Source organism: Castor canadensis, chromosome 8, assembly GCF_047511655.1.
Source record: "Castor canadensis chromosome 8, mCasCan1.hap1v2, whole genome shotgun sequence".
Classification (NCBI taxonomy): domain Eukaryota; kingdom Metazoa; phylum Chordata; class Mammalia; order Rodentia; family Castoridae; genus Castor; species Castor canadensis.
The window spans coordinates 90,033,493-90,053,191 of record NC_133393.1 but is presented as its reverse complement, the minus strand read 5'-3'; the positions used below and the strand labels follow the sequence as shown (position 1 = coordinate 90,053,191).

Genomic DNA, 19,699 nt, shown 5'->3' with positions numbered 1-19,699 from the left:
CAAGCGCACCATCACGGCCAGCTTTTTTTAATGACTGAGATGGGGGACTCGCACCAAGTTTTTGCCCAGGCTGGCCTCGAATTAGGATCCTCCCCATCTCCACCTCCTGAGTAGCTAGGATTACAGGCGTGAGCCACCACCGGCCAGCTATGTCCTACTAAATTTTGTTAATATACTTGCTGAATAATGCAATACTTCCCCCGACCTCCATACTGGGAATCCAACCTAGGGCTTCTCACTGAACCACACTCCCAATCCTAGAATGCTTTTTAAAAATTGCTAATTGCTAAGTAATTTCATATGTCATTTGATATTACAACTTTTGAGTAAAATGAGATTGCTCCCTCATTGTACATACAGTCTCACAGAATCATCTCACTCAAGGTCATTGCTCTTGTAAAACAACACCACCTGAGATGCAGTACAGTTGAACTACTTTTTCCAATATATTCACTCCATTTCTAGTGCTAAGGGATTTTAAACTACTATGCCATTAAGGAAGTACTGAACCTGAGTAGTAGTAGAAACAAACAGCACATTCTTTAAAAAGTAGACAGTTTCTGGGGTTGAACTCTTACCACCACCTTCCTCCTTCCCCACCTCACTCCAAATACAAGCCATACAGTCACACACAGCAGAGATTGTAGCTACAATGATAATACTGAAGTGTACAGAAGAAAATACAATTTATTCACCTGTTTGGAATCTTTGCCTAGGTATAAAGTTTTTAAAGTGTGTTCCTTGAGATAATCTCATTCCCTAGAATATTTGCTTCACTTTTTGGATCTCCATCACTACAGGCATCTGTAAAGATTACCTTTCCTTTTTTTCTTTCTCCCTCTCCCTCCAGCCTCTACAACCGTGCACGTGTAACCCGTGTGTACAGAACTAGCTCAGCCTTTAACGCAGGCTCTGACCACGGTAAGCCCCGCCCCTCGGCCCCTTTCCAACGCAGCCCCACTAATCTCGCCCCTCCCACCTCCGGCTTCTCGCGAGAGGTGAGCGCGCCTGGCCGGACGGGAGGAAAGTATCTGCTCCGCTGAGGGGGGGAAAGGAGGAGCTGGAGACAGATTGTAGGCTCGAGCGCGGGCGGGCGGGAGGCGACGGAGCTACCAGCGGGTGAGTCCTGTTAACATTAGCAAGTCTATGATCTGACAGGAGTCTCCCCTTCAACTCTGACCAGTCCCGGCGTCTCGGGGCAAGGTCTCCCCTCCCAGTCTGTGTTGGACGGGGGCGCTGAGGCGGTGGCCGGGCCGTGTCTGAGGAAGAGGGTGGGGCATAGACTAAAGCTAACCAATAAGAGAGAAGGATCCCAAGATTGGCGGCGATGAGCACTAATGGGAGATCGCTTTACCTGCGGAGTGCCGCCCTCCTCTCTCTCCTCCCTCCTCCTTCCTTTTGGGGAAGGCGGGGCCAGAGAGGCCTGAAGTGTGGGGAGAACTTGGGGTAAGTAGCCCCGGGGGGCACAGGGCGTGGCAAGGAGAGGGGAATTGAATCTTGAGGGAAGAGTAGTTTAGTGGAGTCTAATGTGGAAGAATCATGGAATGTGAAAAAGAGGAGAACTTGTAAACTAGGTTGAAAACTCAGGCTTTCTAAAGAGTAGAGTTAGGGGCTTGGCATTGGAAATGGCAGGGGTAATAGGCAAGAGAGGTATGAGTAGGTGAGAAGGACCTTGATTAGGTGAAAACATGCGTTTGTGTTTGGCTGGGAAGAAGGTGTAGGGGTAGATCATTGGAAATGAAAGTCATGGCATTTAAGTTGCATTATCAGAGAGAAGGTATGGAGTTGGAAAAATTAAGTCAGTGAGTACAGAAGACACTGTGGGTGGGTTGGCTTTGGGAATAGTTGGTATGGGGTTAAGGGAGGTGTTTGGAAAGGACACAGCTGATATATGCAGGTTGTTAGCCTAGGTATGGAAGGGAGGCTGGGATGGATGTTGAATTAGAGATTCTGGTGGATATGACACCCAGTTTGGTGACCAGCCTACCAGAGTGCTGGGATAGGTGTCCAGAAGGAGAAAAATAGAACACTCATCACTTCTCTGATTTTCTTTTTCCTGTTCTCCTTTTCAAACTTCATGTCTTCCAAAACAGAGATGTGGGCTGGGGACTTCAGCAGTCCAAGTTAGAGCCCCATAGGGACTTATATGCTGCTCTGAATTGCTTGTTATGTTCTCTCACTGGGGTGTGTACTACCCATGGCACCTCCTACCCAGATTCCTGCATTGCTACTTTCCTAACTTGAAGTTTGTTTTCTACTTAACAGAGGTTGTTTTAGTATCTCTGAGTGAGGGCCTTGCCATATAAGTGTAGGTTTGAGGAGGTGTGCAGATTTTTTTTTCAGCAAGCTCACTTGTTTCCTGTGTTTAATAGTTTGTAGTAGTGTAGTTTTTGTAGAAAGTCTGTATAGACACTAAGTGCTAATATCCTAAGTGGAGTTTTGTTAAATGTGGCTTCTACACTCATTCTTTTGTTGTCTTTTCTTTTTTTGGTGTTGGATATCGAACCCAGGGCCTCGCACATACTAGTCAAGTGCTCTACCACTGGGCTACATCCCAGCCCTCTGCTCATTCTTAGAGTTATTAAGTGGATGATTACAGTTAGTCTTAATTATTTTATATATTTTTAAATGGTGTAAATAAAATAGACTCATAGTTCAGGAAAGTTAATATTTTTTAGTTTTTCCTTTGAATTCAGATTCAGACACTAAAGATATGTCATAATATCTTAGGACAAAGGTTGGGGAAAACAAACACAATTTGTATTTAAACATGGAGGACGTAAGGAAAGTGGAGGCTATTGCGAAATGTAACATGTCTGTAAAAAAAGAAGCTAAAGGAAAGTTTGGCAGCTATGCTAAGTAGTCTTACCAGTTTGTTCTTAATTTTGTACAGAAAAGGGACAGGACTTTGCCGTTTGTTTAATAGTTATGTATCATTTAATAATGAATTAGACTAATACAATAAAAATTTATTTGCTATTGCATAGATTTTTCTTTTATATTCCTCCTCTTCTTCTTTGCCATGCTGAGATCAAACCCAGGACCTTGCACATGTTAGGCAGGAGAAATGTAGCTTAACCACTGAGCTACATCCCAGCTGCTGCTTTTACTTTTGGGAATTTACTTTTGAGAATTATGTTTGAAATACCAGTAAAGGTAATATATGAAGAAAAACCAGAGTATGTAATTTTGTGTTAACCTTTGGTTTCTAGCAGCCACTTGAAGCTTTTCTTCCTGGCCAGGAAGTTGCACTTACAGCACACTGAGACCAATTAATTACTGACCCTCAGCATTAACTACTGAGTTGGGTTCCAGTATTTCAATACCATTGCTGTTGGGCATTCAGAACCCTTTCACAGTTTGCCTGGCAGCAGCACACACGCAAAAATACCCAATGAGAGAACAAAGTCCTTTGTTTTTGTCTCTCAGTCTAGAATTTATGATGACGTAAATCTTCCAGGCTCAATTTTATAATGGCTTTAACTTGAACACTATTAAGTGTAAGATTTTTTTTTTTCTCACTAGTGTTCCCACCTAGCAGAAAGCTAGACAGTGATAACACCGGTCATCTTACAACTTATCAAAGTTTACACCTTGTGGTAGTTTTACTGATACAATTTTTAAATGCCTTTGTTTACCATGACTTTAAAATGTTAATAGCTACTGTTACCATATCATACTGTTCTCTTTCCTTACTTCTAACCCAAAATGAAAATTGTTTTTCAGCGAACTCTTAAGCTACTACTTTGCCTCAAGTAAAGTCCCTGACTCTGCTTGAACATAGCTGCTTTGCAGTTCTCAAAAGTTACTGTTTTGTGCATGTTAAGATTGAAATTTTTTTGAGTGCTGGTGGCTCACACCTGTAATCCTAGCTACTCAGGAGACAAAGATCAGGAGGACTGCAGTTCGAAGCCAGCCCTGGGCAAATAACTTGTGTGACCCTATCTCAAAAACCCATCCCCCCAAAAGAAGGGCTGGCGGAGTGAGTGGCTCAGGTAGTAAGAGTGCCTGCCAAGCAGTTAAGCAGTTGTGAGGCCCTGAGTTCAAACTTCAGTGTAACCAAAAAAAAAAAAAAAAAAAAAAGACTGAAATTTTCCTAAACTGCCGTGGGAAGGAGTCTCTGATAAGGAGGAGCCTTCTTGCAAGGAAGTTTCAGGTGGAACAAATTGCACTGCCATGTAAGTGTTTTCTTCTTAGGATAGGCTGATATATAATTATCCCCCATCGCTTGATAAAGGTACTACAGTTAAGGTGTAGATATTGTTTCTTTGAGAAAAAAAATGCAGCATTTATTTAAAAAAAAAATTGTTAATTTCTGTTGCTGATTTCTCCGAAAATGTTTCTGTGATTTTGGAGTTCTTGAGGAAGTCCTCTATCACTTTAAAAACATGTCAAAGAAAACAATTTTTAAGCTTCTCTGACACTGCCTTTGGACAGAGTTGAGATTGGGTGTATTTGTCATATCCTATTTGGAATCCTTGATGGATGATCTTAACTTTCAAATGGATGTGAGGAAGAGGTCTCTATTCACAGATACATTGTTTCATTATTGGAGTTCTACTTTTTGTAACATTCTTTACATTGTGTTAAAGGTCTTTAGTTCTGTCCTCTGATGCCATAAAATAAAACTAAGTCTTTGTCAATATGATAGACTTAATACTTACCTAGCGGGGGAGATACCATGATACCAAGGAGGTTTTCCCAGGGAGAGGCTTATCCATTGCACTCCAGATGTGCTGACCCCAGTGATTTCTCCAAATGTGGGAAACTCGACTGCATAATTTGTGGTAGCAGGGGACTGTGTTCATGCTCTCTCCTTCAAAAAAAAAAGAAAAAAAAATGATGGATTTAAAATGTTTGACATTTATATACCTTCAAGACATCTCTTTCTGGCTGGGTGCCAGTGGCTCATGCCTATAATCCTTGCTAGTCACTTAGAAGGCTTTGATCAGGAGGATCGTAGTTTGAGGCCAGATGGGGCAAATAAATAGTTGGAGACCTCATCTACAAAATAACCGGAACAGGATGGACTGGAGGTGTAGCTGAAGTGGTAGAGTGCCTGCTTTGTAAGCAAATGAGAAGCCCTGAGTTCAAATACCAGTGTCTTCCCTCTCCTCCCATCCAAAAAAAAAGGAGACATCTCTTTTCTGGGTAAATATCCCAAGTTCTTTCAGCAATTCTTTAAATGACTGGTTTTTTTGTTTTTTTTTTTTTCAGGATTAGGGTTTGAACTCAGGGCCCAGGCTTGCTAGGCAGGTGCTCTTACCTCTTGAGCCATTCTGCCAGCCCTTTTTTGTGATGGATTTTTTCAAAATGGGTCTCATGAACTATTTCCCAGTTTGATCCATCTGATTTCTGCCTTGTGAATAGCTAGGATTATAGGCATGATCCACTGGCACCCAGCGTACATGACATTTTAAATAAAGTTCAGGTTCTTCTTAGTTGCCAGGTTTTAGGATTCCTTATGCGGTTCTGAATAATCTGAATATAACACTTCAGATACCATCAGATCAGTACAAAATAGGGGTGGGAGAACATAGCTTCTTTTTTTAACTTTACTCTATATCTTAATAAGGTCACATTAATTTGTTTAGTCAGTTTTTTTTATTTGGTGGTACTGGGGTTTGAACTCAAGAGCTCATGCTTTCTTGGCAGGTGTTCTACTGCTTGAGGCACTTGGCCAGCCCAAGTTTAGTTGATTTTTTAAAATATAATTGAGAACTTTACATTTATCCCTACAATTATTAACCTATTAGTTTTGGCTTATTATTTTAGCTTGATAGTGTTTTTTAGCTCATGTCTTTATATGATTGATAAATTTGATAGATATGATGCCTTTGTTTTCATTTTAAGTCACTGGTAAAAATATATAAGGATAGGGCAATACTGTATATTATTAGTAAACTATGATTGTGTTAACATTAACTCTTTGGGTAAAATTCAGTTACGAATCCCACTTGCTATTTTTTTTTTTTTTTAATCATCTAACCTTTATTTTCCGTGAAGTATCAACAGTTATCCTGTTGAAATTCAAATGTACTCATATTCAGTCTCTTATAAAGACTACCTCCTAGGCTAGTGACCCTCTGTCCAAAAAAAAAAAAAAAAAAAAAAGAAAGAAAATTAAGGTTAGATATTAATTTCTGTTTACTTATCTTTATTTTTGTTTTTTGAGATACGGTCTCTCTGCACAGCCAGGCCAGCCTTGAAATTGAGATTCTCCTGCCTCAGTCTCCCCAGTGCTGGGATTAGGCTTTAGTTACCTAAATAACTACTGTTTATAGATCATGGTATAACTTCCCAATTGTTCATAAAATAATCTATTTAATTCATTTTAGAGTCTTTGTGGGAAATAGTATCTATTTCACCAGTGTATAATTTGTGTATTCCACCTTTCCTGCACCACACTTAAAAATTACCATTTTTTTCCCCTTCATTTCCAATAATTCTGGTCCTGCCGGCTTGTTTTTCTTCTTTCCTTCTCCTCCCCCTCCTCTCCTTCTTCTGGAATGATTAACAGTTTACTATAATGGCCTGGTTTTCTTGGTCATTAGATAAAATTCTGTTTTAGAAACTTTTAGGAAAAAACTTCCTTCTCTGAACATTTTAAGTTATAAATCAGAAAATTAAACTACTGTCCAAAAAACAGTTGTATTGTAGCTCCCTTGTGACATTGATATTTCTGTTTTAGAACTTTTTCATTTTTATTTGGAATAAAACGTACACTAATTGTAAACATACAAATCCATATACACATAATTACCATTTATTGTTGTAGTTTGTTGGTGTGGTGGTTGAAGTTTGCCAGACTATGTGCTAGAGGCGAAATGGTGCTACAAACCAGATGGAGCACCAGAAGTCATCGCTAGTGGCTAAAGACTATATATTGGCAGCCAACAACTTTCCTGTGTGTTAATTTTAGACCTGACAGTTGAATTTATGTTTGAGCAATTTTAGCTGATAAATGCATTTTAAAGTACCTTCCTCTTTTGGGGTTTAAATTTTTTACTTTCTCTTTTTAAAAATTGCAAATTGTGAATGTAAATGTACGATTAAAGTAGCATGACAAGGTGCATTTTAAATATATATATATATATTTTTTTTTTTTTTACATATATCTCATCTTTCTGATACTGTAAATCATGAATTCTCCTGGAAAGTAGAAGGATAGGCTTGATGACCCTCAAGATCCTTTCTAGTCTAAGCATTCATAAACAGAAGCTCACATCAAGGAACTTACTGTTGAAGAATCAGGAAGAAAAATAGACTGTAAAGAAAATGAAATTAATATGGCCCTATGACCTAGTGGGAATGGAATACATAAAGTAAGGAACATGTATCATGAGAAATATAATAACTTCTTTGAACTAAAAACAACAATTATTTTGCATTGGGGTCATTTCATGTCTTAAAAAATACTTTATCAAAATAAAATAAAAATAAAATTAAAAAAAAAAACTTTATCATGATATTTTCTCTTCAGAATTTCCCTGGTGGGAATTTTGTTTTGAAAAGATACTGGTGGTTTGTTAAATCATAACATTTCCCTTTTTTTCCTTTTCTTATTTGTCCTTTTGTTTAGAAATTTTTTTTCGTTTTCTGAATAATATACTGCCTGTGTACAATGAAGCAAAATTCAGTTCAGTTTTGAAAGTATTTCCTTTATAGTTTCCTTAGAGAGGAATGATGAGTGTTACAACTCAAGAAAGAGTGTATGAAAGGATAAATTTGTTTGATTTAATTCTTAAAACTTTGTAGACTGACATTTAGCAAAGGTTCCTAACTAAACCAAAGGTGAGGTAGTATATAGTCTTGTGAAATCTTGTGTTTAGTACAAAATTGATGCTGGCGAAGTGACTCATTTAGTACGGTTCCTGCCTAGCAAATGTGAAGTCTTGAGTTCAAACCCCAGTACTGCCAAACAAACAAACAAATAAATAAATAAAACATAATTCATTGCAAACTCACAGCTTTGTTAGCTTTCTCTCATCTTTTGGTAATTTTAATCCTAAATGTTCTCATCCATTAAAAACCAGACTTTGCAAAAAAAATTTAGTACTGCATTCCTTGTTAATAAATATCAGTTTGTGAGAGTCTAATGGGAGCCAAGATTTAGCTTAAAAAGTTACTTGGTCAGTTTGTGCCTTGGGCCTCTGTTAACAGTGTTCTTCTACAGCCCCGCCTTCTCACAAAACCCAGTTTGCTGTCTTTTTGTTGTTGTTTATTTATTTACATATGCATACATTGTTTGGGTTATTTCTCTACTCTGTCCCCCTCCCCCACCCCCAGCTTGCTGTCTTTATACCTATTATCCTTACCTGGTAGAGAGCGTCTTTCTGAGATAGAGAAGAAAGGGTCAATTTTATTTTGAACTTAAAATTTACCATGCAGTAGAAAAAAAGTACATCTTTCAGATTTAAAAAGGGGAGAACTGAGAATGTATTTAAGTGGTAGGAGCATGTTTGGAGTGTGCGAAGCCCTGAGTTCAATCCCCAGCACCAAAACCTACCACCAACAAATGTCCATTCCTTTTGAAATAAGAACGTGCTTGATTATTATAAACTTAAGATGATCTGTTGATTGCTGTAGGTGACTTACATTGGCACCAGTTTCTTACTAGTTTTATTTATTTAAGCTTCATCAAACATGAATAGAACATTGTTGGTTTTATTTTATTTCTGATATCAAAATAACTCCTATAGCACCATTTTTCTTAAACTAACTATTTATTTATTTATTTTTGGTGGTACTGGGCTTTGAATTCATGGCCTTGTGCTTGTTGAGGTGGTGCTCTGTCACTTGAGCATGCCCCCAGCCCTTTTTTGCTTTAGTTATTTTTCAGATAGGGTTTCATGTTTTTGCCAGGGCTGGCCTGGGACTGTGCTCCTCCTACATACAGCCTCGCTCATAGCTGGGATTGCAGATGTGTACCACCATTATGGGCTTAGTTTTGAGATGAGGGGTCTCACTAACTTTTTGCTGGGACTGGCCTAGAACCATGATCCTCCCAATCTACACCTCCCAAGTATCTGGGATTATAGACATGTGCTGCTGTGGCCTAGCCTGAATTATCTTTTAGTTTTGCTCAAGCAGTACTTTGCTATACTGGGCCTAGGACTGGCCAGTGTCAGCTAATGAGTGTTGGAATACCCATAATGGATAACTGTGTTACAAATATGTACACAGCCAGGTGCCGGTGGTTCACACCTGTAATCCTAGCCACATAGGCAGAGATCGGGAGGATCTCAGTTCAAGGCCAGCCTGAGAAAATAGTTCTTGAGACCCTATCTTGAAAATACCCAACACATACACACAAAAGACTGGTGGAGTGGTTCACATGAGGCCCTGAGTTCAAACCCCAGTACCTCCAACAAAACAAAACAAGCATGTGTGCAGACTTATAAAATAGATCTTTTTTTCCAGAATTTTCCCATGATTGTTATTGTGAAATATTGAAGCTTTTCGTATCTAGAACCAAACTCATATTAAGGTTTAAATGTTAAAATTTAGTGTAAAGTTTGTTGTTTATAGCCTAAATCCATGAAGATTTAAAATTAGTCCTTAAAGATTAGTGTTTTTGATCCTGGCCTGGTGGTGCATGCCTGTAATACCCCAGCTTCATCAGGGGCTGAGGCAGGCAGGAGGATTGTAAATTTTGGGATTAGTCTAGACAACAAGACTCTGTCTCCAAAAAAAAAAAAAAAAAATCAATGTTTCATATTGATGGCTATTGGTTTATGTTTTAGAGATCACACTTTATCTGAAAATGAGTAGGAAAAAAACCACAATGAATGTTATATAATTTTCTATTGACATTCTACCAGTTTCCAGGACTTTTTCTACTTCTAAAATGCATGTTGAGAAACCTAGGAGTATATAACTCAGTGGTAGAGTATTTGCCTAGCATGCTTAAGGCCTTGGGTTTGATCCCCAACACAGCAAAAGATAAAAATTTTAAAAAGATGCACATTGAAGTCAAATATAGGTAGGTGTAATATTCTAACTATGCTTCCTGCTGTCATTTTAGCAAGTTGTAGCTTCTTTGGTTTTGCTTTATTATAGCTCAATATAGTTCCTCGACTCTTCCAAAACCCTAGGGAGGCTTAAAAGAAAACTTCTAGTCAAGTAGTTGCCTAGTAAAGCTGCTTCCAGATAGGTTCTAAGTCTTGGCCACGTATTGTCTAACTTATGATTCAGCCTAATTCTCACCAGCATGTGTCTTCTGTTATTTGCTACAAAACTACTTGGTGTACTTTGCTGGCTTCTTTCTTTGAAACTGGTCCGTGCATGTCTGAGTCTGAAATCCAGAAATTTATTTCAACCTTCTGCTTGATTGATTTGTCTAGGTACTCAACTGTTCTTGTAATTCTTAAAATAGTGGATCTCCAACTTTTCAGTGTAGTATCACCCCTTTTACTCTTTTTTTTTTTTTTTTTTGCCGTACTGGGGCTTGAACTCAGGGCCTACACCTTGAGCCACTCCACCAGCCCTTTTTTTGTGAAGGGTTTTTTTCAAGATATGTCTCTTGAACTGTTTAAGATACATTGTTTTGCTTTAAGTATGTGAAGAAAATGGGTCATGCAGATGTGTAACAGAAAATGGAAAGATTATTTTCAGATAATTATAGATAGTCTGCTTTGATACAATACCAAAATCTGAAAAGTGATAGTTTCTTAAAGGTTAGCTATAGTGTAGAATTTGAGACCACATCTATTACATTAAAATGCATTAGTCTGTTTTGTTCTTTAAATAGATCTTTTACCCATGAGTGATTTTTCACCCCTGTGAGCCCTCTGAAAGAGTCTCAGATATTTGTAGGGATCCATGGAGTTCATTTTGAGAACTGCTATCTTTTAGTTCCAAGCTTGAAAAATATAGCTATTTTCCTCATGGAAGAAATTATAACCTCTTTGATCTTCTTAGTGCTTTTCAAAGGGTGGGCTACTGGTCATTAATACTATTACCCTGTTGTACCTATTCACTTCTGCCATTCTAGTACAAAAGTAGCCATGTATGATATGTAAATTAATAAGCATGGATGTGAACTAATACAGCTTTTTTTTTGCCTATGTGTGTGGTGCTGTAGTAATCGATCCAGAGCATTGCACATGCTCGGCAAGTGCTCTACACTGCGCTACACCCCCAGCCCTATAACGTTTTAATGGATTTTTTTCTATAAATTTCCTATAATTTTTTTTTTTTTTTTTTTTTGGTACTGGAGATTGAACCCAAGGGCTACAGCATGTTAGTTAAGCACTCTACTACTCTACTTGGGTCATACCCCAAGTCGTTTTGTTTGTATTATTTTGTGTGTATGTGTGTGTGTGTGTGTGTGTTAGTGGTTTGAACTCAGGGCCTTGCACTTGGTAGGCAGGTGCTCTACCATTTGTGCCATGCCACCAGCCCCATGTAGTTTTTCTTGTTTTAGGATTTTTTATTAGCATATATTAGTTTGCAATCTTAATTAGATTTACCCCCTCCTTCATTGTCTTCTCCCCTCCTTGCTAAATGTCACCATCCTTTTTTTTTTTTGACAGTACTGGAATTTGAACTTGGCTTCACTCTTGCTGGGCAGGTGCTCTACCATTTGAGCCACATTTTAATGTGACACAAAATATTCTTTTTTCCTTTTTTTTTCCCAACAATTTAAAAATGTAAAAACCATTCTTAGCTTTTAGTTTATTCAAAAATAATTGGCAGGCTGAAAGATTTGGCCTATGAGCTGAACTTTGCCAACCCTTGGTATATGGTATACCTAGTTTATGAATTTAAAAATAAGCCAGGTGCCAGTGTCTCATGCCTATAATCCTAGCTACTCAGGAGGCAGAGATTAGGAGGATTGCAGTTTGAAGCTAGCGTGGGCAAATAGTTCTGGAAACTATATCGCAAAAATGCCCAAGACAAAATAGGGCTAGTGGAGTGGCTTCCATGGTAGGGTGAGGTCCTGAGTTCAAACCCCAGACCACTCCCCAAAAATAATTAAAATATGCTTAATGTTGATACTATGAACATTACAGTGTCCCTCTCCTTATTTGCAGTTTTGCTTTCTGGTGTTTCAGTTATCCCTTGTTAATTGAGGTCTGAAATTATTAAGTTGGAAATTGCAGAAATAAGCAGTTCGTAAGTTTTAAATTACACACTGTTGTGAGTAGTATGATGAAATCTGGTGTCATCCCAATCTGTCCTGCTCAGGATCCTGAGATGTGCCTCATCTCCTTTGTCAAGCCAGTCTTTGAATCTATCCAGTATGCTGCCTATTAGTTATTCTGTACCCTTCTCAATTATCAAATTAATATCCACCAAAACACAGAACTTGTATTCAAGTAACCCTTATTTTACGTAATAAAAGAATGCACCAGGGCATCAAACATGTGACCATACTTCTGGACATATAGGAAATAAACATATATATCATTTGGTGTTAAGTGTAGTTTCTGGCACTTTGAGTCTTGGAAGGTATTCCCTGTGATAAGGGGGATTTCTAAAACTAATCTTTTTTTTTTTCTGGCCATGCTGGAATTTGAACTATTACTTGACTCATGCCTTCAGCAAGGGAGGAGAACTTCTGTACTTAATTTTCCTAGACTAAAAAAAAAAAAAAAAAAAAAAAGGATACTTTAAGGCCAGTTGTAGTGGTACATACTTGTAATCCCAGCACTCAAGAAGCAGAGGCGGGAGGATCATGAGTTCAAGGCCAGCCTGGATTACATAGTGAGATACTGTCTCGAAAGAAAAAAAAATTTACTTCAAAAATTTGTAGTCCATCAAATAAATGTTTCTAGACATTCATTTTGTATAATAAGCATATAGGAAACACCTGTTGTGTGCTAAATTGTTGCAAATACATAATTCAGTTATAAGTAGTTAAACAATATATAAATTGTCATATGACTTTGAGGAGTTATAAAAGGATGTGTTGTACATTTTGTGGCTTTTTGTTTGTTTTTTGATGGTACTGGGGTTTGAACTTGGAGCCAAACTTGCTAGACAGGCACTCTACTACTTGAGCCACTCTACTAGCCCCATCTTGTTCATCTTTGTATCTTGTTTGGAGTATGTGAGAACAAATAACTACAATTCAGACCAACCTCAATCTCTTGACTCCTTTTTTGCCAAATTTTTATAACTCTTGCCTTAGTTTTCCAGCGTGTTAGCAAGGTGCTTCACAAAATGCTGATGTAAAACAATAGGCTAATTAGTTTAAGATTATAGTAGTCTGTGTACTTTTTACATCCTTTATAAGTAGTTGCTTTACCTATTAACGACATCATGTATGCTAAACCATTGTGATACAAATAATAGAATAGAAAATTAATCCAGATTTATAAACAAATTTTAATTCCTAAATAATCTACTTACCTGGTAAAACTTGAATTTACTTTGTTTTTTGGGGCCCATATAACCTGCATTGTAGCCTAACTTTTTCCTTAAGGTGGTATTGTATATGTAATGTATATTCAGAGCATCACTGAGTAGCCTATGAAGGATAAAATGTTGAGACTGCTGTGAAAAAGAACTTCAGTGTGTTTATACTTTTTGCTTAGCAGCAGCTAAATTATCTTAGATTCTGAAACTTGTTATAGTAAACTGTATTTTTTGAAGAGAACTGTTTGGATATAATCTTTCTTTTTAATATCATAAGGGAATGGAGCCTATAGAGCTCTGTTTGGATGCCTGTCTAAATTTTTCAGCTTGTTTAAAACTAAGCTAAATGGCATTCAGTACCTGCTAAGCTTGGTTTCAGCTCTCTTTGTTCCCTTTGAGATGCATGGTTGGGACAATTTCTAATTGTTTACTGTTATTATTATTTATTTATTACTGTAAGTAATATGTCTTGTTAAGGAACATTAATGGGATTCTGAAAATGGGTCCCTGAAAGTAACAAGAAGGAACTACCTTGAACTGCTTGGCTTACCATGTATATTAATGTAGGTTTAAATTTCCACCATGTCTTTTAGACCTTATTGTTGTGTTGTGTGGGGTACATTGTGACATTTACAAAGGTTCTGACAATGTTTCAAATATATCATACTTGAATTCACCCCCTCCACCATTCTACTTTATCCCCTTTGCCCCCCAGTTTTAGACTTTTTTGATGGTTCTTTTTGAACTTAATTTTCTAGTTGGTTCTATTGCTTTATAGTAGAGAATGACCAACTTGGTATGAGTTTTAAATTTACTGTTTAGTGCTTTAGAATAGTCTGTTAGATGCAGGCCTTTTTTTCCCCTTTTAAAGACATGTTTTTTCACTTATTCCTGTCGGTATTCTTTTTACTATTAGATTACATTAAGATTTTTGATTTTTGAAATATGCTTATTATTTTGTTTGCTTTTTATGGATTTATAATTATGATGCATATGTCATTTTATATCCTGCTTTTTTTCATTTAATACTTAGCATTTTCTCATGTCATTAAATAATTTTCAAAATATTCTTGACTGACGGAGTGGCTTAAGTGGTAGAGCACCTGCCTAGCAAATATAAGGCCCTAAGTTTGAACCCCAGTACTGCCAAGAAAAATAAATAAAGAGAGAGAGAAGAGAGACTCAAAATGTTATTCTTAACATTTTAAGCATTATCTGTTGTAAAGCAATTCCTTAATTTATGTTTGTCAGTTCCTCTTAAATACTTAATTTAATTCCTATTCTTTTTTGGTCATAAATGTTACTATAATGAACATTTTATTTGTTGAGATTAAAATTTTTTTTCATTTTTTCATATGTACATACAATGTTTGGGCCATTTCTCCCCGCTACCAAGATATAATGTTTTTGTGAAAGCAATTATACCACGTTCTTTCTTTCCAGTTTTTTAGTTAGTTTGTTTTTTGTGGTAATTGGGATTGAACCCAGCATGTTAGGCAAGAGTGCTAACATGTATATATATGCAAAATTTTAGTGTAAATATATATATATATATATATATATATATATATATATATATATATATTTCTGGTTTTTAAACTAGAATTCTAAAAGAATGATTTATTCAAAGATTTGAAGCGTTTAAAAATATTTACATAATTAATGTAAATATTGCCAAACTGCTTTCTAGAAAGATTGTCTAAATATGTAGTCCTAAAAGTACTGTATAATGGTGCCTTTTCTTCTGCATACTTAATGGGCTTTCTATTTGTTTATTTTTAATTTTTTTATTGTTTTATTATTCATATGTACATACAAGGCTTGGGTCATTTCTTAATGGGCTTTCTATTGTACTGGAATATACAGTTGAACAGCTCTAAGATAAGGATTAATTTAACAAATACCTCTCTTTTCCCCATTTTTTTAGCTCTCTAAATAAAAAAACATAGAGCTGCTTTTATGTTATTTGGGTGATAAGCAAAGCTTAGAATTGGTTGGGTATAGTCATATTCATAACTGGTTGGCACAAAGTATACGCAAATATGTATTTATAACTTAAATGTATATAGCCTTAAATACATAAATACCTGCATAGTAAACGTTTGAACCCAGCAGTTTTCTGCAAAAACTCACAGGGTAAACTTGAATATTGTCTTTAAATAGTTATTGAACATTAAATCACTTACGGGGGGAGGGTCTTGCTATGTAACCCAGGCTGGTCTTGAATTCATGATCCTCCTGCCTCTGTGTGTGTGTGTGTGTGTCTCTCTCTCTCTCCCTCTCTCTTTTTATTTTTTATTTTTTATTTTTTTATTTTTGTGGTACTGGGGCTTGAACTCAGGGCCTACACCTTGAGCCAGCCACTCCTCCAGCCCTATTTTTGTGAAGGGTTTTTCAAGATAGGGTCTTGCAAACTCATTGCCTGGGCTGGTTTCTTACTGCGATCCTCCTGATCTCTGCCTCTTGAGTAGTTAGGATTACAGGCTTGAGCCACCAGTGCCCGGCCTGCCTCAGTCTCTTGAGTGTTCAGACTACAGGTATGAGCCAACACACCAAGTTTACTAAATATTCATTGAACATCTGTTGTTTTATAAAAGGAAAGACTTCTTAAAAGTTTTTAACCTAGATCTCTATATTCTACTCCATTCCCTTTTTGATCACACATAATACAGTGATTCCCTTTATAATCAAGAAACTAAAGTAGCCATCTCTTAGTCATTAACATCACCATTTCATTTCTTTAATAGAAATTACTTGCTGTTGATCTATACTTACTTTGTTCATTTGTTTGTCTTTTTTTAGAATGTAAGAAAGCTCTATGGGGTCAGAAAATCTTGTCTATCTCATTTACTATTGATTTACTGGGGCCCCAAAAATATGGTAGGCATGGAATAAAATATTTGGTGAAAAAAATTAATGGATTTAAAAACTGACTAAATGTATATAATCCAAAAAAGTAAGTTGTGATTATTAATTTCATATTTCTTCCTTGTTAAATCTCTTACTAAGACCATTACTCTCTTTGTGTGTGTGTGTATGTGTATTCTTGTCTATACTATGGAGTTGGTAACACAAGAATTTAATAAATGACTATAGGTAATAGGAGAAATAGCAAGGGAATTAAATAATATATATGCTGATCAACTTCTGAATAATTGAGTTAATAAATTAAGCTATCATTCTTACCACTTGCCTGACTTCTTTTATGCCAAATGAGTAAAAGATTGTTATTTTGGTGGGGGGCTGGAGGTATGGTACTCAGGTGGCAGAGCCTTTGCTTAGCCAAGTGCAAGGCCCTGAATTCAAACCCTAGACCCCCCAACCCAAAAAATGATTTTTTTGTTGTTGTTAAGGCTGTTCCTTTTTTATTTTTGTATCTACTTTTCCTGGTACTTAATAGTTCCTTAGAAGTGTTTTTGAATATGTAAATGATAGCTAGGATAATTCCTTCCCTTTTTTAAAAATACATTTTAATGTATGGGTTTTTTTGTTTTGTTTTGTTTGGTTTTTTTGGTAGTACTGGAGTTTGAACTCTGGGCCTCACACTTGCTTGGCAGGCGCTCTTACCGCTTGAGCCACTCCTAGATTTCTATGACTCTTAATATTTATGGTACATATGCCCTTCTCATTTTTTGTACCTAGCAATATCTGCCTTTTGTTATTAGGAATCTGTTAGTCCCCTGATGTACATGATTTTATTCCTTACTTAGAGTTGGGCCATCTTACTAACATCAGTTGGTTACTAGAAAAATAATCCATCACAACCAGGCTTAACTTACTGGGGTTTGAACTAGGGCTTCGTGCTTGCTAGGCAAGTGTTCTGCCACTTGAGTCACACCTCCAGCACAACCAGCTTTAGATAATTGGCTTTATAGCCCAAAATAACAGATTCCATCCTTACTCCATTTAAAAAAATAGAGTTGGATATAATAGTGCATAGCTGTGATCTCAGCCCTTGGGAGGCTGAAGCAGGAAGATCTCAAGTTTGAGACTAGCCTGGCTACATAGTCAGACCTTGTCTCCAAAAAAAAAAAAGTATAGATAGATAGATAGATAGATAAATCTATGTACACAGAATCTATTCATCTGGATTTTTTTTTTTTTTGGCAGTATTAGAGTTTGAACTCAGGGCCTCATACTTGCTAGGCCACTTGCTTTTACCACTTGAGCCACTCTGCCAGTCCTGTTTTGTGTTGGGTATTTTTGAGATAGGGTCTCTCAAACTACATTGCCCAGGCTGACTTCGAACCTCAGTCCTCCTGATCTCTTCCTCCTGCGTAACTACGTTTATAAGCATGATCCACTGGCACCTGGCCTCATCTGTTTTCTTACTTGCATAGTGACCACATTTTAGGATCTACCTCTAGCTCTGACAAAACCTTTAACAGAGACTTTTTGAAATTATCTCAATTATTAAAAATCATTCTCTAATGCATATATGAATAATAAAAGAAAAAAATCATTCTCTAATCCTCAGATTTTTTTCTAACTTCTCTTTCCAGCATTCAGGTAACTTCTTTTTTGGGTAGATCATAATTTTTTTGTGGGATGGGATTTGAACTCAGGGCTTAATGCTTGCAAAACAGACACTGTACTGTTTGGGCCATGGACTGCTTGGACCTCTGGTCCATTTTGCTGTGGTTATTTCTTTATTTAATAATAATTTTATTATTGTATCATTGTTGTACTGACAGTACATTGGGACATTTGTAAGAACAAAAGTTCCTACAATAGATCATAGTTGAACAACTGGTTATTTTGGAAGTGGGGTCTCACAAAGTATTTGCCTGGACTAACCTTGAAACACAGTCCTGATCTCAGTCTCCGACTTACAGATGTGAGCCACTGGTGCCTAGCAGAATCCTAATTTTTATCATTTACGCATTTTGTTTCCTATGAATACAGGAGTGTTTTCCTCTTCAGACTTGGCCTGTAGGACAGCCTTTTAATGCATCTTTGTTTTCCTGCTTTAAGATATTGGCTGAAAGCATCTCACTTAATCTTAACAATGCCTCTTAATGTATGTATCCTTCTCCTGTTATTTATTGTTTACTTCTATAAAATGCTTAGATCGAGGAGCCAACACACTGTGAGTGCCATGCCCAGACATATGATTTACTTGTTAAGCAGTAGAATTATAAATGAGGTATGAGTTAAATTCTAGTGAATGGCAGCGTGGTTATTCAAGATTTCATGTTTTGTCTCCATCTGTTTATACTACAGAAATATATTGCTTTTTGTCTTAGAGAGAACATCAGTTTGACCTCTCTGATAACTAAAAATTTGTTTTGAGTGTCAGAAATAACCAACAGCATTCTTCATATGTAACAATTGATGCAGCAGACAAAGAATGAAAGAGAAATTTATTTTTTGGTGGGATTGGGGTTTGAATTTAGGCCTTTGCATTTGCAAAGCCTGTTCTCTACCACTTGAGCCACATCTCCTGAAGGAGAAATTTAAAAGCAAAAGATGTAATTTGGAATTTTTTTTAGGTGGGGGGACAGATCATTCTTATTGTTAAATATTTAAATTTTCTTTAAAGCAAGAGTGATAGAAATGACAAGGGGCAAGAGAATGAGGGAATGATTTAAGAATAGATGTGGGCATTTAAGAAAGCCAGCCTTCTTCCTCCCATTGTGGTCTCTCCTTGGTGAAAATGGTAAAACAAAGGCCAGCAGATTGGGAAGGAAGCAGGAAATCCCAGTTAATGGCTGTTAATTGAACATTTAAGAGCAAAGAAAATACTTTCTTCTGTTAGATTTTCTTCCCCAAGGTTTATTATTATTATTGTTGTTGTTGTATTTTAGACAGACATGATTTTTCATCTCAGATTCCTAGTAAAGATTCCATTAAATAAAATTGAAAGCCATATATTGATATATTGTGGTGTGATTGTGCAAAGCCAAATTAAGATTTGAATTTTGTGACTTTAAGGAGAAACTGGTACAGAATTATTTTAATCACTTCTTATGCTAGTGCTGCCCCCTTCTCAGCCAGAACCTTTTCCCCCTTTTAGAAAAATGAGAAAATTTAGTCCCAAGTAACAGAACCAAAATAAAAGTAAGGAATTTCTTCCTGGTTCGTATGTTGTGTATACTCCCAGCCCTTTTGAACCTTCCTGGTTCAAGATATGTTAGAGGACCTTTTTGAAATTAAATCCTCATTTTACAATTATGTTAGGAAAACAAATTCTGGGACTAGGAAGTGAAATTATCCCTAGCACAGCAGTTAAGAATTTATCCAGGCATGAATTGCTTTCCATAGATGATCTAAATTTTCAGTCATAATGGCCTTGATCTTCGTATTTATTTGCTTTTATTTACTCATATTTATT

The 19,699-nt window shown here is 36.7% G+C and overlaps 1 protein-coding gene and 1 non-coding gene across 5 annotated transcripts in view; both read left to right on the top strand.

Annotated features, from left to right (window-relative positions):
- Window positions 1–897: 897 nt before the first annotated feature.
- Window positions 898–19,699, top strand: part of Atf7 (activating transcription factor 7) — a 90,907-nt gene continuing 72,105 nt past the window's right edge. Inside the window, exon 1 of one of the 4 annotated variants that reach the window (XM_074083491.1) lies at window positions 898–921. The gene's annotated coding sequence lies outside the window, so the exon portion shown is untranslated. Of the gene's footprint in view, window positions 922–1,000; window positions 1,120–1,161; window positions 1,447–19,699 lie in introns of those variants that run through there. The other 3 variants (XM_020160304.2, XM_074083492.1, XM_020160305.2) reach the window with 3 other exon arrangements.
- Window positions 4,657–4,819, top strand: LOC141425965 (U1 spliceosomal RNA). The gene has a single exon (XR_012451091.1). It is a non-coding gene; the product is annotated as a U1 spliceosomal RNA (small nuclear RNA).